At 38.7% G+C, this 27951-nt stretch overlaps 1 protein-coding gene and 1 pseudogene across 3 annotated transcripts in view; one reads left to right on the top strand and one right to left on the bottom strand.

Moving 5' to 3' along the window:
• TFEC (transcription factor EC) overlaps positions 1–27951 on the top strand; it is a 662156-nt gene that overhangs the window by 342080 nt on the left and 292125 nt on the right. The window lies entirely within an intron of this gene.
• Positions 123–27951, bottom strand: LOC309810278 (annotated as a pseudogene). The gene is made up of 4 exons: positions 27853–27951; positions 25660–25724; positions 25017–25165; positions 123–904 (listed from the first exon to the last, which is right to left on the bottom strand). The product of its transcript is annotated as an uncharacterized misc_RNA (transcript).

The raw sequence follows: 27951 nt of genomic DNA, 5'->3' as shown, positions 1-27951 counted from the left end.
TTTATGGAACTCCTATTATGTTCCAGAAACCTCATTTGGTGCTCAACATGTCATACATCATTTTTACAACTGTTTAATTTCCTTCTTGGGGCAGAATGGACTTGGACCTGATGGTGGAATCCTTAGGAAGTCATTTTTAAATGTGTTTTTTCATGGTGTTTAAAAGTTCCCAGCTGACAGAAGGTGCTGTTACACTAGGGACATGTATAAGGTTTTAGTCCAGAGTGGGTTTGTCAGTGAATGTTGAGGTTCCCTTTGTGGCTTAAAGCTTTCTCAAAGTCTTCACATTGGTATGGCTTCTCCTTTGTGTGGAGCTTCTTGTGAGCAGGCAGGGTGGAGTCGTGGGTGAACTCCTTGGTGCAGAGTTCACAACAGTATGGCTTCTCGCCTGTGTGGATTCACTGGTGAACTCGGAGATCTGAAAGCTGCATGAAACCTTTGGGGCAGATATTGCATTTAAAGGGTCTCTCTCTCCTGTGTGTGTCCTCTGATGAGTGACAAACTGAGGCTTATAATGAAATTTGTTTTTGCATACCCTACATTCATATGGTGTCTGTGGTTTCTTTTCCAATATGATGACCGGTTGGTCCCACGGTGCTCAGTGAAAGAACTAAATTTGACCCAAGTTGTCCTGAGAATTCTCCTTTGTCCAAATATGTGGCTCCTTCTTGAGGCACTTCTTGGGAAATGGAACTGTTGTCCCATTTTCTTTTGGAACTTCTTAGACTCTTCTGAGAGTCTCTTTTGTGTCCACTCTGAGTCAAAACTTCCCTCTCAGGACCCTTCAGAAGCTGAGGCTCCTGAGATTTAAGTAATCTTGTCTCTTCCCTGTCTTCCGTCAGACCCTTCTCCAATTTCTGTTTGAGTTGTAGAGCCTCCAGTTTACCTTTTTCAGGAATGGTCTCTGGCAGGAGAATATTCTGTTCCTTCTGTCATCTGAATGTATCTCACTCATAGAAGGTTCAGGCTTCCTGAATAAGTTTCTCCCATTGCCCATGTCACCGATCTCAGCTTCCACCATCTGAACATTTGAATTTTGCAGAAGAAACTTCTCTCCTTGTAAGCTGACTATGGTCTATTTTGGGGTTTCTTGTTATTTCTTAGTGTGTCCTCCAGTTCTTTGCAACTCTCCATGCCACCTTCCTTGACTAAGATCTGGAACTCCTGCAACAAGAACATCATAAACTGCTCCATCACCAGCTTATCCATAATCTGCTCATTGGTGTGAAGATCTGGCCTCAGCCACAGATGGCAGAGTGCACAGTCTCCTCAAATCCTTGAAGGGTCAGATTCCATCAAGCTGGTAAAAGCTCTGAATCTAATGTGCCAAGTCTCAGAGTTGTAGTCTTGCTTTTCAGTGTGTTCCTTGGGATGCTACAGACACTGGTGGCTCTGATCCAGGGCTGTCTTGGAGTTTTCTGTGACCCCATGAAAATGTCTGTTCTGTGGCTGTACTTATTGGAGAATTTTCCAGTATGACTCTTAGCAAAATGTTCTATAACTGATGCCTAAATTGAGACCTATCAAAAGGGATTTACCCTGGTTTTCCTTAGTAGCATAATAGATTCACTGTTTATTCAGAAGTCTCCTTTGAATCCTCTTGCCTTCAGCCTCCTTGAGTCTGGGACTGGATCTTAAATTGTTTCTTGAGCTGAAATGTCTCTATTTATATAGAGTGGTCAAAACTCCTAGCCTCTCTTCCCATTACCTCATCAGCCCAATGACTAGTTTAAGGCCATGGAAGGAACCATTTTAGATGATCTGAGTGGATTAAATTTCCCGTTGAAACTCCACCAAAAGAAAAAATAATTTATTAAATAAATCTATATATTGGTTTTATTGTAGGCTATTTATTATATTATTTATTGTAGACTTTTATTTATTATATTTAGTGGCTACAAGATCGGATTTTCTAGTCTAGTGAATTTTTTATCATATTCCTGCAGTGTTTGAAGGAGGTAAGGGATATAAATCCAAAAGTTTTAACCAAATTGGGTCACCTCTTTTTTCCTTTTTACAAATGTAAATGAGTCTTAAAAGATTTTATCTAAAATCAGTTGACAAGGTAAAGTGTGAGAAGAACATATTTTCTGAGTAGGCATTTAGAAAAACAGAGGTTGTACACCATAGAGAAAAAGAATAATGTCATACAATTTAGAAATCCTTACTTTTCCTAAATGCCTAAGGCAGTAATAGCTTAACAAGTAAAGAATGTGTGAAGAGTTGGTGGGCTGATATCAAATCAGTGATTTAATCTAGCCCAAACAAAGCTTTAACATGGTAATTCTAAGATGCTGAAAAATAGCAAAGAAAGTTTAAAACATCATTAATATTCCTCATGCATCAAAAATTACTTTGCATTTTTCAGTGAAAATGTATGTATAAACACATTTTCTTTATCCACTTCTCTGTCAATGAACATTTGTTTGTTTTTGTTTTTTGCTAACTTTATTTGGGTAACTTTTTATTGTTTTATGTTTTTCTATTAAGGTATATTTGATTTATAATATTATATTAGTTTCAGATGCATAACAAAGTGATTGAAAATTTTTATAGATCATACTTCATTTAAAGTAATTATAAGATATTTGCTGTATTCCCTGTACCATACAATGTACCCTTGTAGCTTATTTATTTAGTACATAGTAGTTTGTATCTCTTAATCCCCTACCCCTGTCTTGCCCCTCCCTCCCCGCTTCCCTATCCCCACTGGTAACCATTAGTTTGTTCTTTATGTGAGTCTGTTTCTGTTTTGTTATATTCACTCATTTATTTTATTTTTTAGATTCCACATATAAGTAATAACATACAATATTTGTCTTTCTCTGTCTGACTTACTTCACTAAGCATAATACCCTCCAGGTCCATCCATGTTTTTACAAATGGCAAAATTTCATTCTTTTTTATGGCTGAGTAGTATTCCAGTATTCATGTGTGTGTGTGTGTGTGTGTGTGTGTATGTGTGTATACCACATCTTCTTTATCCATTCATCTATTGATGGACACTTAGGTTGCTTCCATATCTTGGCTACTATATATAATGCTGCTATGAACATTGGGGTGCATGTATATTTTCAAATTAATGTTTTTGTTTTCTTCAGATATATACCTAGGAGTGGAATTGCTGGATCATATGGTAGTTCTAGTTTTAGTTTTTTGAGAAAACATATTGTTTTCTACAGTGGCTGCACTAATTTACATTCCCACCAACAGTGTACAAGGATTCTTTTTTCTCCATATCCTTGCCAACATTTGTTATTTGTGGTCCTTTTGGTAATAGTCATTCTGACGTGTGAGGTAATATCTCCTTGTGGTTTTGATTTGCATTTCTCTGATGATTAGCAATGTTGAGCATCTTTTCATTTGCCTGTTGGCCATCTGTATATCTTCCTTGGAAGATGTCTATTCAGGTCTTTTGCCCATGTTTTTTTTTTTTTGGCTGCATTGGGTCTTCATTGCTGTACATGGGCTTTCTCAGAGTGGGGGGCTACTCTTTGTTGTGGTGCGCAGGCCTCCCACTGTGGCGGCCTCTCCCGCTGCAGAGCATGGGGTCTAGAGTGCAGGCTCAGTGGTTGTGGCACACGGGCTCAGTAGTTGTGGCTCATGGGCTCAGTCGCTCCACGGCATGTGGGATCCTCCCAGACCAGGGCTCGAACCCATGTCCCCTGCATCAGCAGGTGGACTCCCAACCACTGCGCCACCAGGGAAGCCCTGCTCATGTTTTAAATCAGGTAATTTGTATTTTTGATATTGAGTTGTATGAGCTGTTTATATATTTTGGCTATTAACCCCTGGTCATATCATTTGCAAATAGTTTCTCCCATTCAGTAGGCTGTCTAAAAGCTTTTAAGTTTAATTAGGTCTCATTTGTTTATTTTTGCTTTTGTTTTCTTTGCCTTAGGAGACAGATCCAAAAAAATATTGCTGCGATTTATGTCAGAGTATTCTGCCTGTTTCTTCTAGGAGTTTTATGGTTTCAGGTCTCACATTTAGGTCTTTAATCCATTTTGAGTTAACTTCTGTAAATTTCATCTTTTTTTTAAAATATACATATAGCTGTCCAGTTTTCCCAGCACCACTTATTGAAGAGACTGTCTTTTTCTCATTGTATCTTCTTGCCTTCTTTAATTGACCATAAGTGTGTGGGTTTATTTCTGTGCTCTCTATCCTGTTCCATTGATCTATGTGTCTGTTTTTGTGCCAGTACCATACTATTTTGATGACTGTAGCTTTGTAGTATAGTCTGAAGTCAGGGAGCATGATACCTCCAGCTCTGTTCTTCTTTCTCAAAATTGTTTTGGCTATTTGGGGTCTTCTGTGTTTCCATATAAATTTAAAATTACTTTTTCTAGTTCTGTGAAAAATGCCTTTGGTATTTTGATAGGGATTGCATTGAATCTGCAGATTGCCTTGGGTAGTATTGTTATTTTAAGAGTACTAATTCTTCCAATCCAGGAACACGGTATATCTTTCCATCTGTTTGTTTTGTCTTCAATTTCTTTTATCAGTGTCTTATAGTTTTCTGAGTACAGATCTTTTACCTCCATAGTTAGATTTATTCCTAGGTATTTTATTCTTTTTGATGCGATTGTAAATGGAATTGTTTCCTTAATTTTTCTTCCTGATAGTTCATTGTTACGGTATAGGAATGCAACAGACTTCTGTATATTAATTTTGTATCCTGCAACTTTGCTGAATTCATTGATGAGCTCTAGTAGTTTTTTGGTGGCATCTTAACTGAGTAAGCAAATTGTTAACTACAACACTACTGTACAATAAATAAAATGGAAAAGGCCATATATATACAGCTTGAAATATAAATTCTGGCACAGTGGAAAAATTTTAGGTAACCACAGTGCTCACAGGGATTAAAATAATTAGAGAAATAATGATAGATATAGAGGGTGAACAAATAAAATTCAATATAAGAATTCTAGGTGTCCCTAAAATAGAAATGCCAACAAAAGACATAGAAAGTTATTTAAAATACATAATAGAGGAAATTTCCTCTGAAATGAAGCATAAAGTCTGCAGATCATGAAAAAATAATAAAGAACAATCAATACTTAGATAAATGGTATTGAAATAATTAAACTTTAAGAAAGAAGAAAATAATTCTTCACACACTTAGAAAACAAAGAAAGTTATTCATGAGAGCAGGAATTAAGACAGCTTTTGTCTTGTCTCTAGTAGTATTCAATGTCAGGAGACAGAGGAATAATGTCTGCAGAATTTTGAAGTCAGAGATTTTAACCAGAAATATTATACCATGCCAAAATATTCATTTATAAAAGTCACAAGGAAATTTTCAAACATAGGAGGATGCAGGAAATATAGAATCTGTGAGTCCTTCTGGAAAACCCTATTTGATAGCAACTTTTTTTCAGCCTTATTAAGGTGTAATTGATAAATAAAATAGTAAGATATTTAAATAGTATGTCATGATGATTTGATATACAGGTACATTGTGAAAGGATTCCTCCCATCTAGTTAATTAACACATCCATAACCTCACATATTTATCTTTGTGGGTGGGAGGGGTGGCAAGAACCTTTTAGTTCTATTTTCTTAGCAAATTTCAATTATACAATACATTATTATCAACTGTAGTTACTAGTTATACATTAGATGTTCAGACCTTATTCACTGATATCAACCTTTAATGAAATTGAAAGTTATTTCTTTTGAAACAGTGTAATCTGTTTCTCGAAAGAAAGTTCACAAAGAAGCCTGCTTCCAATCCAGATACCAGGTATCTGTAATTGCAGCATCAATGAAATTGGAATAGCTGGATTCTGTTCTTAGTACCACTATTGATGAGCTATGTTATCCTGGAAGGTTGTTCAGCTTCTATGTGACTCAAGGTGGGGCATGAGTTAGCTGATTTCTACAGATATCTTTAAAACCTAAATTTCTGTGAAATAACTAGAAAGCTTGTTGTTTTATACATTGTAGCAAAAGATTTGCTAATGTAGCAGTCTAAAAACTGATTGTACTAATTTTGAGGGGTTTTCAACATTATTTGTGGAACCAAGTTTTGAAAAACCATCCAGATTTAAGGTGCTGGGGGCATTCATTACAAGACAGAAGGTACTATACCTTAATTTTAATTTGGATAGCTCTTACTTTCTAAATTTATAAAATACTCATACTGAGGAAACAAAACAAAACAAAAAAACAACTAAAATAACAACAACCTGGAAAATACAAAGCAGTCATTTGGGAGAATGGTTCTCAGACAATTTTATCTGTAACTTTTCTTAAGTATTTGTGTAATTATTTCCCTTTTCCCTACATTTTTGTTTTCCTTTTTTATTCACCTCCCTCCAAGATCACAGCTGGGACTACTCTTATATAAAGAAAGAGAAGGCACAGTTCATGCTTCCATTACCATGGATTCTTGACTTTATAGATCTCAACAGAAATGGAGATGGGAGGCCGAAGAGGCCGAGAAGGCCGGTCTGCCCCTCCGCCTGACCTCAACGCTGCCACCACCAGCCACACCTTGGAGGTCAGCCCCATGGGTCTCCATCACCCACTCAGAACTAGGCTATAATCCCCTTATATATCAGAACTCCAGTTGGAGGGACTCTGAATCAGCCTAACTGCAGATCCACAATTAGAGATCTCTTAACTGGGAGGGAAGTGAGAACACAATCAATGTCTCCATTCTTCACATGTATTTTATAGGCATCTTATTTACTATAGTGACCATGCTCAGTACTGAGATTTTCACCACTTTAAATAACTAACCACTTCTCACCACCTAAAATTAAGCTAACCAAGTGAAAGAAAACAAATCCAACATTTGGTAAATACCTTTTTGAATACCTATTATATACCAAATATTTTCAAATATACCTTATTTCGCTTTCTCAATAATTTGTCTCCTTGTTTATAGTTGGGGAAACTGAGACTAAGAAAGGTTTGATGACTTGCGTAAGGACACTCAGCTTGTAAATGAGAGAGTCATAATTTGAACCCCAAGCCTCCTCATTTCAATTTCACCTGTTTTCAACTCTATGGAAGAGACCATCAAATGCATGTCTCTCAGCCCTGTCTGCTGAAGAAGCATTGTCACCTGGGAAACTTAGCACATATATCAACACCTTGGCCTCATCACAGAGAACCTAATTTAATTGGTTGGGGCAGTAGGAGACAGACAAAGGTATTCTTAACCTCCCCCCCACACTGCCAAGTGTAATATGTAGCCAGAGTGATTATTGTTTCTTATATTTACCAAGTTCAGTTGCTTTCAAAAGAAGTAAGTCTTGAATTGTTGGAGGAGGGGTATATAGTTAGATCAGTAGTATGGTAAGCACTGCTATTTCCTAGGCTGGCATGATTTACTCAAGGCCACTACTTGTTAAAACTCTGACATTTATTTTATAGCTTGCCCAGCACACATTCCTGTATTGCTGTTTTGGAGCTCCTACACAACTCATTAATTACTGGAATAATGCCCCAGAAACAAACTTTAACAAATTATATTAATCATTTCATTTTAATTCAGAAATACTTTACTCTCAGTTTTTAAGGAACAGAAAACAAAACTGACCGTCTAAATCCCAATCCAGCACCAGGGTTCAGCTTTCTACAGCAAACGTGATTAGGCAATCTCCACAGGTTAGGATCACCAGAGAGTTAGCCAAAGTGAGAAAAAAGTCCCCAGCAATAAGGATGGGGCTGGGGGCATGGGCCCTGTGTTGTAAGGACTATCACCATTATACAAGGAGAGCCTCGAAGAGGAGTTCACCCAGCCTTCCGGATGCTCCAGAATCAAGAACGAGCCGGAACAAAGCCACACTCTATGAGTCATATTGATTCAGACTTTTGAGCCAATCAGAAAGCTGTGCCTAGGGTGTTTATAGTATTAGATGAGAGAAAGTCTCATGGATCATCTAATAAAAATCTGCCATTTTACTGATGAGGATAATGAAGATCAGACATAAATAGTGACTCGCACGAGGTGCAAACTAGATAGAATCCAGGATTCTGGTCTCCAAATCTGTTCAACTGTCACCAGCCCATGCCATGCCAACCCCTAGCATTCTGTAGGCACACAAACACGTCTTCCATTTGCTCCTAGTATTCAAGTTTTCTTTTTTCCACCTTTTTAAATAGGTTTCTTCATCTCTTGATTCCTTAGGTATGGAATCCTAAGTCCCACACACTGAGGAGTTAGCTACATTGAATAAAAATATGGCCATGGACTGATTGGCCAAATCTACTCTTACCCGAGCTCCCATGGTGAATGACCTTGCTGGGTTTTACTCCCACTATTTTTCCAGGGAGATCAGCATCACCTCAGCTACTTCAAAGCAGATCTAACATTCCAGCCAAGGGAATGACTGTTTCTTCTGGGCGTGTTTCTGTGTGCACGGCTTGTTCTTTTCAGCAACCTCCCTATGAGTTTCTGGAGTATGAAGACAGCTTTCTTCTGAAGAAACCACTGGCCTACATATTTCTATTTAAAAAAAGAGGGGTGCGGGGAATGCTGTAACAAGCAATATAAAGTCTCAGACAGTTTCCTAGATATCTTTCTGCCTGAACTTTATCTGCCTGTCTGAAAAGGGTGGTGTAATTTTGTAAACCAGCTAAATAAATTGAAGAAATTAACAAATAAGTATATAGAAGAATAGGCATTAAACTATAAACCCAATGCTTTGGTAATGAGCTCTTTCTGTCATATAACTTTCTTCAAAAATATTTTTTCCTAACCACTTGTACTTCTGCATTTCTAACACTCCTGCCTCCTCTTAAGCCCAGTCACTCCCTGTTCTTTCTCTCCTTTCCCTCCTCCCTCTCCCCATTGCCCACACTTCCTTCTTTAACCATTCAAATGAAAGAGCAGTTTTAATTATTGAATCATACTGATGTTGGGTTGCTATCAGTTAACAAGCCATAAGCAACTTTTAGGTCTAAATTTTATTTTGACTTTTTGCTCAAATTTCCTCATGGTGGTAGAGGATTTTTGTAATATTAAGAATAAATGTAGAAAAAGAATGGGTATGTGTGTATATATGTGTGTGTGAGAGAGAGACAGAGACAGAGACAGAGAGATGGAGACAGGGGCAGAAACAGAGGTTTCAGATGAATGTTATTTTATATTATTTGGCCATATTAAAAACAGAATAAAACTCAAAGGACATTAGCAATATCAAAGCTGTGTAATACTTTAAGTGAGGTGTGAAGAAAATAGCAAAAGATAATGAAAATAAATTTTAAAATCATATAATTACTCTATATCACAGTGATTCTTTTGTTTGTACTAACTTTCTAGTTACATTTTAATGTGAATGATTTACTCCCACCCCATACTCAGTTTCTGTTACATAAAGTCTTGTTTCCAATGTGCTAGGAAGAGAGGTAGAAGAGTCAGGCTGGTCTCAAAGTGACATGTGCCATTCCCACTCCTACCCATCTGTTATAAATGGTCATGTGGCCCCACTGGAACTCTAAGAAAGGCTGGGGGATGGAGGGAGTGTCCACAGCCCCTGCCACCCTTGGGGTAGTTGAAAACTAATGGGTCTTGAAGTACAGAAAAATCTGGGTTCCAATCTACCTCAAACTCAACAGAGGAGACAGCACACTTCATCTTTGATCAAAAAGCATGCTCTATTCCCCCATATTTCCATTCACATTTACAGTCATGCTACTACATCTAGCCTTTAAATAGACACTTGTTACTGAAGAACAGATAAGCCCTTGGTTTATTGTTTTTATTTTCATTGAAAGCAATGATGTTATATTCTAATAAGTGATATTCCAAGAAAATAAATAAAGAGAAGGAAGGCTCAGAAAGAAAAGTAGGGGAAAAATTTATTTTACAATTTATTCTCCTCTGTTTAAATTCTTTTTTTAACATCTTTATTGGAGTATAATTGCTTTTACATGGTGTGTGAGTTTCTGCTTTATAACAAAGTGAATCAGCTATACATATACATATATCCCCATATCTCCTCCCTCTTGCATCTCTCTCCCACCCTCCCTATCCCACCCCTCTAGGTGTTCACAAAGCACTGAGCTGAACTCCCTGTGCTATGTGCCTGCTTCCCACTAGCTATCTATTTTACATTTGGTAGTATATATAAGTCCATGACACTCTCTCACTTCGTCTCAGCTTACCCTTCCCCTCCCAGTGTCCTCAAGCCCATTCTCTACGGCTGTGTTTTTATTCCTGTCCTGCCCCTAGGTTCCTCAGAACCATTTTTTTCTTTTTTACATTCCATATATATGTGTTAGCATACGGTATTTGTTTTTCTCTTTCTGACTTACTCCACTCTGTATGACAGACTCTAGGTCCATCCACCTCATGACAAATAACTCAATTTCGTTTCTTTCTATGGCTGAGTAATATTCCATTGTATATATGTGCCACATCTTCTTTATCCATTCATTTGTTGATGGACACTTAGGTTGCTTCCATGTCCTGACTATTGTAAATAGAGCTGCAATGAACATTGTGGTACATGACTCTTTTTGAATTATGGTTTCACAGGGAATATGCCAATTAGTGGGATTGCTGGGTCATATGCTTGTTCTATTTTTAGTTTTTTAAGGAACCTACATACTATTCTCCGTAGTGGCTGTACCAATTTACATTCCCACCAACAGTGCAACAAGGTTCCCTTTTCTCCACAGCCTCTCCAGCATTTATTGTTTGTAGACTTTTTGATGATGGCCATTCTGACTGGTGTGAGGTGATACCTCATTGTAGTTTTGAATTGAATTTCTCTAATGATTAGTGATGTTGAACATTCTTTCATGTGTTTGTTGGCAATCTGTATATTTTCTTTGGAGAAATATCTATTTAGGTCTTCTGCCCATTTTTGGTTTGGGTTGTTTATTTTTTTGATATTGAGCTGCATGAGCTGCTTGTAAACTTTGGAGATTAATCCTTTGTCAGTTGCTTCATTTGCAAATATTTTCTCCCATTCAGAGGGTTGTCTTTCCGTCTTGTTTATGGTTTCCTTTGCTGTGCAAAAGCATTTAAGTTTGATTAGGTGCCATTTGTTTATTTTTGTTTTTAGTTACATTTCTCTAGGAGGTGGGTCAAAAAGGGTCTTGCTGTGATTTATGTCATACAGTGTTCTGCCTTTGTGTTCCTCTAGAAGTTTGATAGTGTCTGGCCTTACATTTAGGTCTTTAATCCATTTTGAGTTTATTTTTGTGTAGGGTGTTAGCGAGTGTTCTAATTTCATTCTTTTACATATACCTGCCCAGTTTTCCCAGCACCACTTATTGAAGAGGCTGTCTTTTCTCCACTGTATATTCTTGCCCCCTTTATCAGAGATAAGATGACCATATATGTGTGGGTTTATCTCTGGGCTTTCTATCCTGTTCCATTGATCTATATTTCTGTTTTTGTGCCAGTACCATATTGTCTTGATTACTGTAGCTTTGTAGTATAGTCTCAAGTCAGGGAGCCTGATTCCTCCAGCTCCGTTTTTCTTTCTCAAGATTGCTTTGGCTTATTTGGGGTCTTTTGTGTTTCCATACCAATTGTTAAATTTTCTCTTCTAGTTCTGTGAAAAATGTTATTGGTAGTTTGATAGGGATTGCACTGAATCTGTATATTGCTTTGGGTAGTATAGTCATTTTCACAATATTTATTCTTCCAATCTAAGAACATGTTATATCTCTCCATCTGTTTATATCATCTTTAATTTCTTTCATCAGTGTCTTATAGTTTTCTGCATACAGGTCTTTTGTCTCCATAGGTAGGTTTATTCCTAGGTATTTTATTCTTTTTGTTGCAGTGGTAAATGGGAGTGTGTCCTTAATTTCTCTTTCAGATTTTTCATCATTAGTGTATAGGAATGCGAGAGATTTCTGTGCATTAATTTTTGTATCCTGCTACTTTACCAAATTCATTGATTAGCTCTCGTGGTGTTCTGGTAGAGTCTTTAGGATTCTCTGTGTATAGTATCATGTCATCTGCAAACAGTGACAGCTTTACTTCTTTTCCGATTTGAATTCCTTTTATTTCTTTTTCTTCTCTGATTGCTATGGCTAAAAGTTCCAAAACTATGTTGAATAATAGTGGTGAGAGTGGGCAAACTTGACTTGCTCCTGATCTTAGTGGGAATGGTTTGTTTTTCACCATTGCGAATGATGTTGCTGTGGGTTTTTCATATATGGCCTTTATTATGTTGAGGTAAGTTCCCTCTATGCCTACTTTCTGGAGGGTTTTTATCATAAATGGGTGTTGAATTTTGTCCGAAGCTTTTTCTGCATGTATTGAGATGATCATATGGTCTTTCTCCTTCAATTTGTTAATATGGTGTATCACATTGATCAATTTGCATATGTTGAAGAATCCTTGCATTCCTGGGATAAACCCCACTTGGTCATATTGTATGATCCTGTTAATGTGCTGTTGGATTATCTTTGCTAGTATTTTGTTGAGGATTTTTTTATCTATGTTCATCAGTGATATTGGCCTGTAGTTTTTTTGTGTGTGTGACATCTTTGTCTGGTTTTGGTATCAGGGTGATGGTGGCCTCGTAGAATGAGTTTGGGAGTGTTCCTCCCTCTGCTGTATTTTGGAAGAGTTTGAGAAGGATAGGTGTTAGCTGTTCTCTAAATGTTTGATAGAATTTGCCTGTGAAGCCATCTGGTCCTGGGCTTCTGTTTGTTGCAAGATTTTTAATCACAGTCTCAATTTCAGTGCTTGTGATTGGCCTGTTTATATTTTCTATTTGTTCCTGGTTCAGTCTCGGCAGGTTGTGCTTTTCTAAGAATTTGTCCATTTCGTCCAGGTTGTCCATTTTATTGGCATACAGTTGCTTGTAGTAATCTCTCATGATCCTTTGAATTTCTGTAGAGTCAGTTGTTACTTTCCGTTTTTCATTTCTAGTTCTATTGATTTGAGTCTTCTCCCTTTTTTGCTTGATGAATCTGGCTAATGGTTTATAAGTTTTGTTTATCTTCTCAAAGAACCAGCTTTTAGTTTTATTGATCTTTGCTATCGTTTTCTTCATTTCTTTTTCATTTATTTCTGATCTGATCTTTATGATTTCTTTCCTTCTGCTAACTTTGGGGTTTTTTTGTTCTTCTTTCTCTAATTGCTTTAGGTGTAAGTTTAGGTTGTTTATTTGAGGTGCTTCTTGTTTCTTGAGGTAGGATTGTATTGCTATAACCTTCCCTCTTAGAAGCTGCATCCCATAGGTTTTAGGTCATCGTGTTTTCATTGTCATTTGTTTCTAGGTACTTCTTGACTTCCTCTTTGATTTCTTCAGTGATCTCTTGGTTATTAAGTAGTGTATTGTTTAGCCTCCATGTGTTTGTATTTTTTATTTACAGATTTTTTCCTGTAATTGATATCTAGTCTCATAGCGTTGTGCTCGGAAAGGATACTTGATATGTTTTCAATTTTCTTAGGTTTACCAAGGCTTGATTTATGACCCAAGATATGATCTATCCTGGAGAGTGTTCCATGAGCACTTGAGAAGAAAGTGCAATCTGTTGGTTTTGGATGGAATGTGCTATAAATATCAATTAAGTCCATATTGTTTAATGCATCATTTAAAGCTTGTTTCCTTATTTCTTTTCATTTTGGATGATCTGTCCATTGTGGAAAGTGGGGTGTTAAAGTCCCCTACTATGACTGTGGTACTGTCGATTTCCCCTTTTATGGCTGTTAGCATTTGCCTTATGTATTGAGGTGCTCCTATGTTAGGTGCAAAAATATTTGCAATTGTTATATCTTCTTGGATTGATCCCTTGATCATTACATAGTGCTCTTCTTTGTCTCTTGTAATAGTCTTTATTTTAAACTCTGTTTTGTCTGATATGAGAATTGCTACTGCAGCTTTCTTTTGATTTCCATTTGCATGGAATATCTTTTTCCATCCCCTCACTTTCAGTCTGTATGTGTCTCTAGGTCTGAAGTGGGTCTCTTGTAGACAGCATATATTTAGGTCTTGTTTTTGTACCCATTCAGCCAGTCTGTGTGCTTTGGTTGAAGCATTTAATCCATTTACTTTTAAGGCAATTATTGATATGAATGTTTGTATTTCCATTTTCTTAATTTTGGGGGGGTTGTTATTGTACGTCTTTCCCTTCTCTGTGTTTTTTGCCTAGAGAATTTCCTTTAGTATTTGTCGTAGAACTGGTTTGGTGGTGCTGAATTCTCTTAGCTTTTTCTTGTCTGTAAAGGTTTTCATTTCTCTGTCAAATTTGAATGAGATCCTTGCTGGGTAGAGTAATTTTGGTTGTAGGTTTTTTCCCTTTCATCACTTTAAATATGTCCTGCCACTTCCTCTGGCTTGCAGAGTTTCTGCTGAAAGGTCAGCTCTTAACTTTATTGGGATTCTCTTGTTTCTTATTTGTTGCTTGTCCCTTGCTGCTTTCAATATTTTTTCTTTGTATTTAATTTTTGATAGTTTGATTAATATGTGTCTTGGCGTGTTTCTCCTTGGATTTTTCCTGTATGGGACTCTCTGCACTGCCTGGACTTGATTGACTATTTCCTTTCCCATATTAGGGAAATTTTCAACTATAATCTCTTCAAATATTTTCTCAGTCCCTTTCTTTTTCTCTTCTTCTTCTGGGACCCCTATAATGTTGGTGTGTTTAATGTTGTCCCAAAGGTCTCTGAGACTGTCCTCAATTCTTTTCATTCTGTTTTCTTTATTCTGCTCTGTGTTAGTTATTTCCACTATTTTATCTTCCAGGTCACTTATCCGTTCTTCTGCCTCAGTTATTCTGCTGCTGATTCCTTCTAGAGAATTTTTAATTTCATTTATTGTGTTGTTCGGCCTTGTTTGTTTGCTCTTAGTTCTTCTAGGTCCTTGTTAAACGTTTCTTGTATTTTCTCCATTGTATTTCCAAGATTTTGGATCATCTTTACTATCATTACTGTGAATTCTTTTTCAGGTAGCCTACCTATTTCCTCTTCTTTTGTTTGGTCTGCGTTTTTACCTTGCTCCTTTATCTGCTGTGTGTTTCTTTGTCTCCTCATTTTGCTTAACTTTCTGTATTTGGGGTTTCCTTTTCACAGGCTGCAGGTTTGTAGTTCCCGTTGTTTTTCGTGTCTGCCCCCCATGGGTAAGGTTGGTTCAGTGGGTTTTGTAGGCTTCCTTGTGGAGGGGACTGGTGCCTGTGTTCTGATGGATGAGGCTGGATCTTAGCTTTCTGCTGGGCAGGACCTCATCCGGTGGTGTCTTTTGGGGTGTCTGTGACCTTATTATGATTTTAGGCAGCCTCTGTGCTAATGGGTGTTGTTGTGTTCCTGTCTTGCTAGTTGTTTGGCATAGGGTGTCCAACACTGGAGTTTGCTGGTCCTTGAGTGGAGCTGGGTCTTAGCATTGAGATGGAGATCTCTGGGAGTGCTATCCCCAACTGATATTACAAGGGGCTGGGAGGTCTCTGGTGGACCAAAGTCCTGAACTCAGCTCTCGCACCTCAGAAGCTCAGGCTTGGCACCTGGCCAGAGCACCAAGACCCTGTCAGCCACACAGCTCAGAAGAAAAGGGAGAAAATAAAAAGAAAGAAAGAAAGAAAAAATAAAATAAAGTTATTAAAATAAGAAATAAAAAATATCATTAAAATGAAAAAGTAATTAAAATAAAAAGAAGAGAGCAACCAAACCAATAAACCAATCACCAGTGATAACAAGCACTAAAAACTATACTAAAAAAAAACTGGACAGACAGAACCCTAAGACAAATGGTGAAAGCAAACCTATATAGACAAAATCACAGAAAGAAGCATACACATACACACTCACAAAAAGAGAAAAAGGAAAAAAATATATATGTGTATATATATATATATATGAAAAAAGGAAGAGAGCAACCAAATCAATAAACAAATCTACCAATGATAATACGCTCTAAATACTAAACTAAGGTAAATATAAAACTTGAAACAAATTAGACGGAGAAAGCAAACCCCAAGTCTACAGTTGCTCCCAAAGTCCACCACCTCAGTTTTGGGATGATTCGTTGTCTGTTCAGGTATCCGCAGATGCAGGGTACATCAATTTGATTGTGGAGATTTAATCCACTGCTCCTGAGGCTGCAGGGAGAGATTCCCCTTTCTCTTCTTTGTTCGCACAGCTCCCGGGTCTCAGCTTTGGATTTGGCCCCATCTCTGCATGTAGGTCACCCTCTGGCGTCTATTCTTCACCCAGACAGGAGGGGGTTAAAGGAGCAGATGATTCCGGGGCTCTGGCTCAGTCCAGGGTGAGGGAGGGGTACAGAATGCAGAGAGAGCCTGTGGCGGCAGAGACTGGCGTGATGTTGCAACAGCCTGAGGCACGCCCTGTGTTCTCCCGGGGAAGTTGTCCCTCAACCACGGAACCCTGGTAGTGGGGGGCTGCACAGGCTCCCAGGAGGGGAGGTGTGGATAGTGACCTGTGCTTGCACACAGGCTTCTTGGTGGCGGCAGCAGCAGCCTTAGCGTTTCATGCCTGTCTCTGGTGTCCGCACTGATAACCATGGCTTGCACCCATCTCTGAAGCTCGTTTAGGCGGTGCTCTGAATCCCCTCTCCTCACGCACCCCCGAAACAGTGTTCTCTTGCCTCTTCGGCAGGTCCAGACTTTTTCCCTTACTCCCTCCCTGCTAGCTGTGGCACACTAGCCCCCTTCAGGCTGTGTTCACGCAGCCAACCCCAGTCCTCTCCCTGGGATCTGACCTCCGAAGCCCGAGCCTCAGCTCCCAGCCCCCACCTGTCCCGGTGGGTGAGCAGACAAGCCTCTTGGGCTGGTGAGTGCTGGTCGGCACCGATCCTCTGTGCAGGAATCTCTTTGCTTTGCCCTCTGCACCCCTGTTGCTGCGCTCTCCATGGCTCCGAAGCTTCCCCCCCACTTACTCCCCATCTCCTCCAGTGAAGGGGCCTCCTGGTGTGTGGAAACATTTCCTCCTTCACAGCTCCCTCCCAGAGGTGCAGGTCCCTTTCCTATTGTTTTGTCTCTGTATTTCCTTTTTTGTTTTGCCCTACCCAGGTACGTGGGGAGTTTCTTGCCTTTTGGGAAGTCTGAGGTCTTCTGCCAGCGTGCAGTAGGTGTTCTGTAGGAGTTATTCCACATGTAGATGTATTTTTGATGTATTTGTGGGGAGGAAGGTGATCTTCACGTCTTAGTCCTCTGCCATCTTGAAGGTCCTCCCTGACACATTACTTTTTGAGAGGTAACAAATGCTTTGAGTAATTTTCTTCAACTCACTTCAGGTCACAATTTGCTTTGCAGTTCCTTTGCATAGACCTTCTGTCTGCCCTCCTTAAGTAATACTTTTCCTGCCTCTTCTAATGGCCTTTGTGCTGGCTTTCCTGAACATAGCACTGGGATAAGGATATTTTCCCAAGATGGGAAATTTATTGAATTTATATAAATTGATGAGTACAGTTTATTGAAGAAGTTATTTATTTATTTAAAAAATATTTTTGGCTGCATTGGGTCTTTGTTGCTGTGTGCAGGCTTTCTGTAGTTGCAGTGGATGGGGGCTACTCTTTGTTGCAGTGCACGGGCTTCTCATTGTGGTGGCTTCTCTTGTTGCAGAGCATGGGCTCTAGGCATGCGGGCTTCAGTATTTGCAGCATGCAGGCTCAATAGTTGTGGCATGTGGGCCCTAGAGTGTGCGGGCTTCAGTAGTTGTGGTGCACAGGCTTAGTTGCTCCGTGGCATGTGGGATCTTCCTGTACCAGGGATCCAACCCGTGTCCCCTGCATTGGCAGGTGGATTCTTAACCACTGTGCCACCAAGGAAGTCCCTGAAGAATTTTATTTTAAAAAGATACCAGGGCCTCCCTGGTGGCGCAAGTGGTTGAGAGTCCGCCTGCCGATGCAGGGGATACGGGTTCGTGCCCCGGTCTGGGAGGATCCCATGTGCCGCGGAGCGGCTGGGCCCGTGAGCCATGGCCGCTGGGCCTGCGCGTCCGGAGCCTGTGCTCCGCAACGGGGGAGGCCACAACAGTGAGAGGCCCGCATACCGCAAAAAGAAAAAAAAAAAAAAAAAAAGATACCAAAATAGACTGCTCGGTAATTTAAAATTAGTGATTGATTAGTTTTTGGAGTTCTTGAACTTCAGTGATAGGCTTATAGAATTACAGTTCTTGGGGCAGATGGGTAAAGAGGAAAGTTGGTTTCTCTTCTTTTAGGTTAGAGCATGGTAATGTTCAACAAACACAAGCAGAGCATGAGCAGTTGCCATAGTTACTTCTAGAAGCATCCAGAGGTCATGGTAGAAGTGACAGCAGTCACAACAGCAGTACAGAGGGCATTTGTTTCTGGAATTGCCATTGTATAAGTGATGTTGGTGGAGTCCTCTTGTCCCAGCATTTTTTTTTTGAGTATTTGTTGTCTTTAATATGATTTCTTTATTTTTTTTTAAATTGGGGTATAGTTACTTTACAATGTTGTGCTAGCTCCTGCTGCACAGTGAAGTGAACAAGCCATATGTATACACATATCCCCTCCTTTTTGGATTTCCTTTCCATTTAGGTCACCACAGAGCACTGAGTAGAGTTCCCTGTGCTATACAGCAGGTCCTCATTAGTTATCTATTTTATACCTAGTGATGTATATATGTCAGTCCCAATCTCCCAATTCATCCCACCCTTCCCCTTTCCCTCGCTGGTGTCCACACGTTTGTTCTCTACATCTATGTCTCTATTTCTGCTTTGCAAATAGGTTCATCTGTACCATTTTTCTAGATTCCACATACATGTGTTAATATATTTGTTTTTCTCCTTCTGGCTTACTTCACACTGTACGACAGTCTCTGTAGCTTCTTGATGAGATACTAGGGATTGGCCCCTGGAGGAAGCTGGGACTTCTATTCATCTAGGCAGGTGGGATTAATTTTACTTTAGCTAATTGATATGGCACATACTGTGACCAAAGCTCTAAGTACTGTCATTGCTACATTTATAGATGGGAAAACAGGGCACAAAGAGATTCAACATCTTGTTCAAGGTCACGGTTAATAAGGGGCAAAGACAGAATTAAACCCAGGCAGTCTGGCTAGACATTGTTTGATATGCTTTAAACAGCATTATTTCCAGTAAAGAGAGTGGAAGGATTACTCTGTTGTTATTCAAATCATTGCTCCAAAAGATGGAAGGAAATAATGCACAAGCTATTTACATGTTAGGGTGAGTTGGTGTCCCAGCATGACAGGAGGGTATCTCTGGCATTTTGCAACAGGCAAGAGTCATCAAAAATATTTTGCATTTAGTCTTGGAAAAGTTGAAACTGCCTTATGTACACAAAATTGAGATAATATTTATTTCGGCAAAATATTTTGAGCCTGTTCATTTTTATATGCTGAGGTTTGGAAAAGCTGACATTTTCTTAGTCTGGCCAGTTGAATCTACTTTAGTGTTAGTGTTCTCCATTTTCTAATGAAATTAGAGGTTTAGGTTAAAGGGAAGTCTTTATTAAAATAAATGTTTTCACTGTAATGTTGTTTAACTTAACCAAACCAATATCCAAGTTGCTCCTGAAACACAAGCTCTGTAGATCATGAAGTTTAGGAAGGTTAAAAGCACGACTGGTAGTTTTGAGTCAACTCAACTCAATCTCAACTAATATGTTATTATTTTCAATCAACTTTTGGAGCACATGTACAAAATATTAATCGCTGTTAATGTCTAGGAAGCCAGGTTGTGGCTGTTGATCCCTAATATTCATTGAGAATCAATTATTTAATATAATATACCTGAATTTTCTTCTAAACTTAATTGTAACTAAGTCATTTATGTCAGTATCCTTTTTGGGAGAGTCTGGCTCATCCAAAAGGTGGTAAATTTTCATATATCATATTTAGAGATGAAAGATTAAGCCCAAGCTAAAGTTGTAAATTTGCTCTGGCTCAACTAAAGTTGTTTGAATGAAAAGAGAAACTGTCATTTAATTAAAAATACCAGCAGGTGGAGACTATCATATGTAAAGGTGTCTTTAAAATCTTTGACTCCAGTGTCCTCTCTTTCCAGAACTTCAAGCGCGTCTTACCAGCTGTGTTCCCCTGGACATGACATTGGCATTTTAATGAAACATGCCCCAAACAAAACTCCACCTTCTTCTCTCAAACCTGCTCCTCTCTAGTCTGTATGCTCAATCCATCACTGAAGCTAGAAACTGCAAAACCATCATTGACTTGTATTTTTCACCTATTGGCTTTGCAAGTGAAATGGCTGAGGTTTTTTTAACGTTTTAGTTTGAAATAGTTTCCAAAGTTGCCAAAAATATCCAAAAATTTCCAAATGCCCTTCAACTAGATTGGTCACCAATTTTTAACATTTTCTCATATTTTCTTTCTTTCTTCCTCTTTCTCTTTCTTTCTCTTTCTTTCTTTCTTTCTTTTTCTTTCTTTCTTTCTCTCCCTCTCTCTCTCCCTCCCTCCCTCCCTCCCTCTCCATATATCTATATGCATACATATAGTCATATAAATTTTTCTATTCTGTTTGAGAGTAAGTTACAGACCTCATGTACCTTTCCCCCTAAATATTCATTGTTATTTTCTAAGTATAAGAATATTCTCCTACATAATCACAGTAAAATTTTTGGAATAAAAAATTAATATTGGGGCTTCCCTGGTGGCGCAGTGGTTGAGAGTCTGCCTGCCGATGCAGGGGACACGGGTTTGTGCCCCATTCCGGGGGAATCCCACATGCCGCGGAGCGGCTGGGCCCGTGGGCCATGGCTGCTGAGCCTGCACGCCCGGAGCCTGTGCTCCGCAGCGGGAGAGGCCGCAGCGGCAAGAGGCCCGCGTACCGCAAAAAAAAAAAAAAAAAAAAAAAATTAATTTTGATACAATGCTATTATCTAATCCATAAGACCTACTCAAGTTATTCCAATTGTCTCTTTAATGTCTTTTTTTATCATATTTTTAGCTGGTCCAGGATGGAATTAAGAATCACACTCACACTTAGTTTTCATATCTCTTTAGTCTCTCTTGATCTGATGTGGTTCTTCAGCTTTTCTTTGTCTTTTGTGACATTGATATTTTTGGAGAATACATTCTATTGATTTTACATCTATCAATTTGGGTTTATCTGATATTTTTAATATTAGTTTCAGATTATATATTGTTTGGAATATAATGTAAGTGATAGTGTGTCTTTCTCAGTGTATCACATCAGGAAGCATATGGTGTCAATCTGTCTCATTATGGATGACGTTACCTTGGATTACTTGATTAAGTTATTATTTACTTTTTCCTTCTCATTCACTTCTTTACTCTCCATGTCCAACTAGCCCTTTGGAGCTGTCAATTCTGAAAATTTCCCAAATTCAGACTTTTTCCTCCATTTTCATGGCCTTTGCTTAGATTGTTGTCTTAGCGTCCCCATTCATCTTCCAACTCTGACTCACTTCCAACCCCCCTTCCCTAATCTTGCCAAAGTTGCATTTCTGAAATACGGATTTGGCCACAAATCTCCCTGACCTTTAACAATTAAGACTATTAATTCCACTCAACTCCTTATAGTAGCATTTCCAAATTACTTTATGTGGAACACTATTTCTTTGAAATAACCTGTGCAAAACAGGGTTCTTTGGTCAAATAAGTGTGGGAAATTCAGTCTTTATTACCTTGTCTTGTATAGCCATGTGGATTACTGTACTGAAGACTCTGAGAACTTCTGCAGAAAAGAAATCCAGCATTCCTCAAACTTACTTGAATAAGAATCCTTTTGTTTACCTCAGTTCACTATAAATAACCCAAGAAACAAGTGGTCTATGAAATTAATAGTTCATAAAACACCTTTTGGAAAATATTGCTGTGTAGTCCATTCTCCTTAGCAAGCTTTACAGTGAAACTCACACCTTGCCTCTCTGCTTGGCCAGCCCCAAATCTATCACTCTCTCCACCAATAATTCCCTTTCTTTTATTAATCAAAAGCTACTGCTACCTCATTTCACTCCATACTCACGTGTCTTGTTACTGCACAGTGTCTTCTTTTTTTTAAAAATTTTTATTGGGGTATAGTTGATTTACAGTGTTGTGTTAATTTCAGGTGTACAGCAAAGTGAATCTGTTATATATATATACATATATCCACTCTTTTTTAGATTCTTTTCCCATGTAGGCCATTACAGAGTATTGAGTAGAATTCCCTGTGCTATACAGTAGGTCCTTATTAGTTATCTATCTTATACATAGTAGTATGTATATGTCATTCCCAATCTCCCAATTTATCCCTACTCCCTCTTATCCCCTGATAACCATAAGTTTGTTTTCTACATCTGTAACTTTATTTCTGTTTGTGGATAAGTTAATTTGTACCCTTTTTTTTAGATTCCACATATAAGTGATATCATGATATTTGTCTTTCTCTGTTTGACTTACTTCACTCAGTATGACAATCTCTAGGTCCATCCATCTTGCTGCAAATACCATTGTCTAAAATGCCCTTTACTGCTCCATGTCTCTTCTGAAAACAAAACAAAAAAACGAACAGAAAGACCACATTCCTGTGTGTTCCTTTTCCTGCTTACAGAGAACACTTCAGTGACCAGATGTGTGTTTCCTTGCTCTCACACTGCACTACTTTACTTCTGGCATTTCTGATCACCAAATATGTGGTAGTTTTCCCACACCAGACAATTCTGTGACATCAGTTGGGTACGCTACAATTTACCTCAATTCTGACACTATCTACCTAGAGATTGCAGATCCCACAAGTTAAGGGCCCAGTCCCACAAGACTGCCTCTCCACGTCCCCCACTTCAGATGCCAGTCACATGTCTGGATTGTTACCTGTGCTCTGACCACTGGCTGTAAACTGGGGGTCTCTACAACCTACTCCTCAGGTCAATTAATTTGCTAGAGAGGCTCATGGAACTCAGGAACATAGTTTACTTATGAGATTACTGGTTTATTATAAAAGTCTATAACTCAGGAACGACCAGCTGGAAGAGATGAATGGGGCAAGGTATGTGAGGAGGGGCACAGAGCTTCCATGTTCTCTCTGGGCACAGCACCCTCCCTGTATCTACAAGTGTTCAGCAACCTGGAAGCTCTTAGAACCCCATCCTTTTGAGTTTTTATGGAAGCCTCATTACCTAGGCATGATTGATTAAATCATTGGCCATTGGTGACTGATCTCAATCTCCAACCCCTCTGTCCTCCCCAGAGGTCAGGGAGTGGGGCTGAAAGTTCCAACCCTCTAATCACATGGCTGGTTCCCCTGGCAAACTAAAGTGTGGTTGAAAAGTGGTTGTTATGAATAACTAAAGACATCCTTACCTCTATTATCACTTAGGGAATTTCAAGGATTTTGGGAGCCCTGTGCCAGGAACTGGACAAAGACCAAGTATATATTTCTTACTATAAATCACATTATCAAAACCTCCCACCCCTTCTCCTGTGTCACTTACACTCCTGTTAACGACCCAGTTCAACTATTATCTTTCTCCCGAAGTCTGCCCTGCTCTTCTTCTCTCTGCTCCCTTCATGTTTCCCTCTGTTGAGGGCTTTTTTTTTAGAAACTGAAAAAGAATTTATTTATATCTCTGTGTAAGAGAATCAAATGGATGTACAGCAAGAAACACAGCATTGAAAATCAGCTATACCCCATTATAAAAATAAATTGAAAAAAAAAAGCAAAGACTGAGAGAGAAATTTTTTTTTTTTTTTTTTTTTTTTTTTACAGCAGGTTCTTATTAGTCCTCAGTTGTTGAGGGCTTAACATGCTCATGCTAATTACGTGTTGGCATGTCGGCCTCTCTCCCCAAATGCTGAGCTGCTTGAGCTTATGGGCTCCTTGTACACCTTGTAAACATCACAAAATTTGGTAAGCCCTGAGTGATTGATTGTTGAATAAATGAGTGAACACAGGCTTGATATTTTCTACATACTGATGAGACTGCTGACATCAGCCATATCCAGTGATTGTATTAGATGATTGACACTGAAGGAACTTCTGTATCAAGCCAAAATTATGAGTGTCCAAAATAGGTTACTTATTATTTTTATTCATTCCCCTTTTCTCACAACAATTACCTTTACTTGGAAATATATGTTACAAGGTATATGAGCAAAATAACTTGATTCATTTCTTTGAATATTAATCAAAGTCAGCAGGTATCAGACTTATTTCCATTTATAAGATTTGTGAATTAAGAAGGTATAATCATTTTATTGCCTAGTAACCAGAGAAAACTTTATGACATATGTGCATTTTACATTTCTGAAACATGATTTATTCTCTATAGTTTGGGAGAATATGAGAGTTTGATACATTTAGCTTTTAGGGCAAATTCTAAGCTTATAGCCACACATTTCCCAGTTTTTCTGTTCATTCAAAATGCCTTTACCATTATTTTTTTTTTCATTTAAGATATTTACATACTTAGTGCAATCTAAGAAGAAAATAAAAGATTTGGTTAGTACAGTGTATCTAGTTTCTTTGAAATGAAGTTTAGAACTGGATAGCTAGTCGCAATTCATTTTGCCAGGTAAGTGCATGTTGCTGATAAGTAAACCCATTTTCTTTAACATAATGTAAACAGGTGATGACAGGTGGTGGGAAAGTGTTCTCACATCTATTCTGACTTTTATAAACACACCTATCTTGTAATATTCTTAGCCTTCGTCTTGCAGTTATAGATGTGATCCATCAGACTTTACATTTGTTCAATAGAATTGATGAAAACTGTTGTCCATGGCAAATGTGTATTCTCAACCACACGCCTTTCCACTTCAGCCCACCACAGGATGTAATAAAAGTATATTAACTGAACAGGAAAGTTGGGTCGTCTAAAAGCGTTGAGAAATGGACTCCTTCCTAATCAGAGACCTCAGAGCCTGAAAGTACACAAGTTAGTTCCTGTCCCTTTGGAGACAATGTTAATGGGAATAAACTTTTCCACAGCAGTAGAGACACAGTGTTTTTTCCACATTGCACTCCAATTTTTTGAGAATGTGCTTGAAGTCAGATGTTGAACTAAACTCTAGGTTTCTGTCTTCTATTTCAAATACATTCCACACAGATTATGGCACAAGTGAGGGGTATACCACTCAGCCTCCCCACGCACTATGATTCATAAGGAAACCCCTTTTACCGGCTGCCAACAAATCAAGAGCTTGGGAGAGCAGGGTTTGAGAGCGGGCGGATTCAGAGTGAGCTTGGGCTGGGCAGGAACACAGTGTGCATTCCAAGTTGACTAAAGTGTGCAGTTTACAATTACAAGGCAAGGAGGAGCTGCTGTTGCTGAAGAACAGTCAAAAAGGCTAATAAATACTTAGTATATGAAGCCAAAAATTGAACAGTTCTCTCTGTTTCTCTCTCTCTCTTTCTCCCTCTCTCTTTCTCATTTCTCCAATGTGTTTTCAAAACTGAGACATTAATTGTAAAATTTCCAAAGTCCCTTATTCATTGTTAATGGGCAAACCACTGTATTATACTTAGTAATCTCTGCAGCTACGCACTGATCCATCCTTAAAATTACAGCTAAACTTACAATGCTGAGCTATGTGGTGGTTTGAATCAGCATTACCATACAAGGCAGCTCTGAATTCCTCATGGTAATCTTTTGTTACTCTTTTTAAGTTTCCCTAGCAGTGCCAAGCGTCTTGAACTTTGTGGAATGAATATAAACTTTATAAGCATAAACCTTTGATTCCACTTTGAAATCTGTTAAATAATGCCAAAATTATATTAACAATGTACATTTCAAAATCAAAGGCCTAGATTACTTTGTTTACTTTAACCTTAGAAAACATTTGTTGTTATCTTTGGACGACTGATAATTGGGCATCGCAACAGCTGCCTTCAGGAAGAAGATTATACAACCCAGAAGCGATGCTTGGGCTGCAAAGCTGGCCTGTGTTTCTGGGTTGTTTGCAAATGTCTCAGATATTTAGAAAGTTGTCCCTTTAAAATCTCCAAAACATTTGTTAGAAACAGTTCATAATGTAAGTATGTTTCCCTTGGCACCTCAGCAGGGCAGTTCTTGTTTTCTGCTCGAAATATGAGGGATTTGGTTGAGAAACAGAAAAGGTTTTGTCTTTAGCAGGCTGACATGGGGCTGCTGCTGGCTGCATGGCCCAGAATCAATGTGATGTGGAGCAACTCCTTAAGGAGAGAAGACCTTTCTTTAAAGGATGGGCTAATAAAGCTTTTGGAAGATGCAGAGGTGCATGGGAGAAATTCCTGTACAAGGGCAAACAAGCCAAAGAAAACTATTTTTATGTGGTCCTGACATAGTTTATATGAAAGGGAAGAGACATGTACTCACTATGGCAGTATGGTGAGGTGAATAAGAATTCAGACTTTGGGGCCAGATTGCCAGAGTTCGAATTTCAGTTCTTCCCATTCCTAACTCTGTGACTTGTGCCAAATTACATAATTCCACTGTCCTCAGTTTCTTTATCTGTCAAATGATATAGTAAAAAATACCTACCTGAAAGGTTTGTTGTAAGGATTGAGTGTATATGTATAAAACACTTAGAACAATGACTAGCTTTGCTGTACAAAAGAATGTTAAGGCAATTTTAAAAAGGAGAAAGTTGGGGCCTTCCCTGGTAGTGCAGAGGTTGAGAGTCCGTCTGCCGATGCAGGGGACACAGGTTCGTGCCCTGGTCCGGGAGGATCCCACATGCCGCGGAGCGGCTGGGCCCGTGAGCCATGGCCGCTGAGCCTGTGCGTCTGGAGCCTGTGCTCCGCAACGGGAGAGGCCACAGTAGTGAGAGGCCCCCCTACCGCAAAAAAAAAAAAAAAAAAAAAAAAAAGAGAAAGTGACTATGAATGAAATTTGTTTTTAAAAAAATGTTGCAGCCCAAATTTGCTCTCATTTAATAATGCTTGCCCCAACACATACAAGTAAGAAATGTCATTTTAAAGCTTTAAACTCTTCCTTTGGTAAAATCCTTATTAAGTACTCTGAATAAGGCTCTGTGATTATCCCACAATGAGTTTTTTGCTGGAGATAAGTAATGGAAATTCCTATGTTCATTTTATAAGTGAAGGAGCAAGAATTATTCTCAGCCTTCGATGGGAATACTGAACTCTCCCTCTGGGATAAAACACTTTATGTCAGCAGCTTCACCTGTAGTGCTTTCTCTGCTTTATGCTGCCATCGGTAGGAATGGGCAGAGAAGAATCCTTAACAAATATTAAATGGTGATGATGATGATTTCACAATAATTCCCTACAGTTACTTCAAAGATTTTGCAAAACTGCAAAGGGTATTTCCTGATATTGGAAAATGCTGGGTGCAGTGCCATTTGGTGGAAAATAGAGTGAGGCATGGAAAATCGATTCAGAATGAAAGTCTTGTATGTTGCTATGGTCCTATGTTGTCCTCTAGCTTCTCTTCCCCGCTCCTCCCCCTGCTCCATTTCAAGTCTATTAGCAGAACTTCGTTTGGAACAAGAAAAAAGAGAATGTGTGTGGAAATAAAATAATGTACTGTATGCCTTTGTTAAGCAGGACTGTCAAAATTCACATACTCCCTTACATATGCTTCAATACTTTGAAGGTATTATATAAACTGCAGTTAAAGGGAAGTAATGCATCTTAAATTTGAGAAAGAAATTATAAGAAATCGAGTAAATCACTGATTGTGAGATAGTATTATTCGTTGATAAACTGTAAGTTTTGATAAACTCCTGAGCTAATTTCCAGATTTTATCTCTACTCTTCTGTCTATCACAATGGATTGCTAGTTTGTTTAAGTGTCTGGCTCCTTTATGCAATTGTGGACTTCTTGAGGGCAAGGCCTATATTGTACATAGTTTTATACCTACAGTACTTGGGAACTTGTGGGTTATTAATAAATTCCCCCTCAGTCTTCCCTAAATAAGTGACTTTTATTTCATAGGATTTGGAGAATAAACAAGGCCCTGTATTCTAAGTTCTTTCCCTGAATCTTCAGCAGCATTGAAGGTGTTTCTCACCTTGGCAACTAGAGTGCTGAGGACTCCATTTGTCCAGTAGGAATCAAGAACTGAAGACTCCTCATAGGAATATAGGCCTTCCACTTGCTCCAGGACCAT

This window comes from Mesoplodon mirus (genome assembly GCF_964341445.2).
Source record: "Mesoplodon mirus genome assembly, chromosome: 9".
Taxonomy (NCBI): Eukaryota; Metazoa; Chordata; class Mammalia; order Artiodactyla; family Ziphiidae; genus Mesoplodon; species Mesoplodon mirus.
This window is presented reverse-complemented; position numbering and strand designations above follow the sequence as displayed.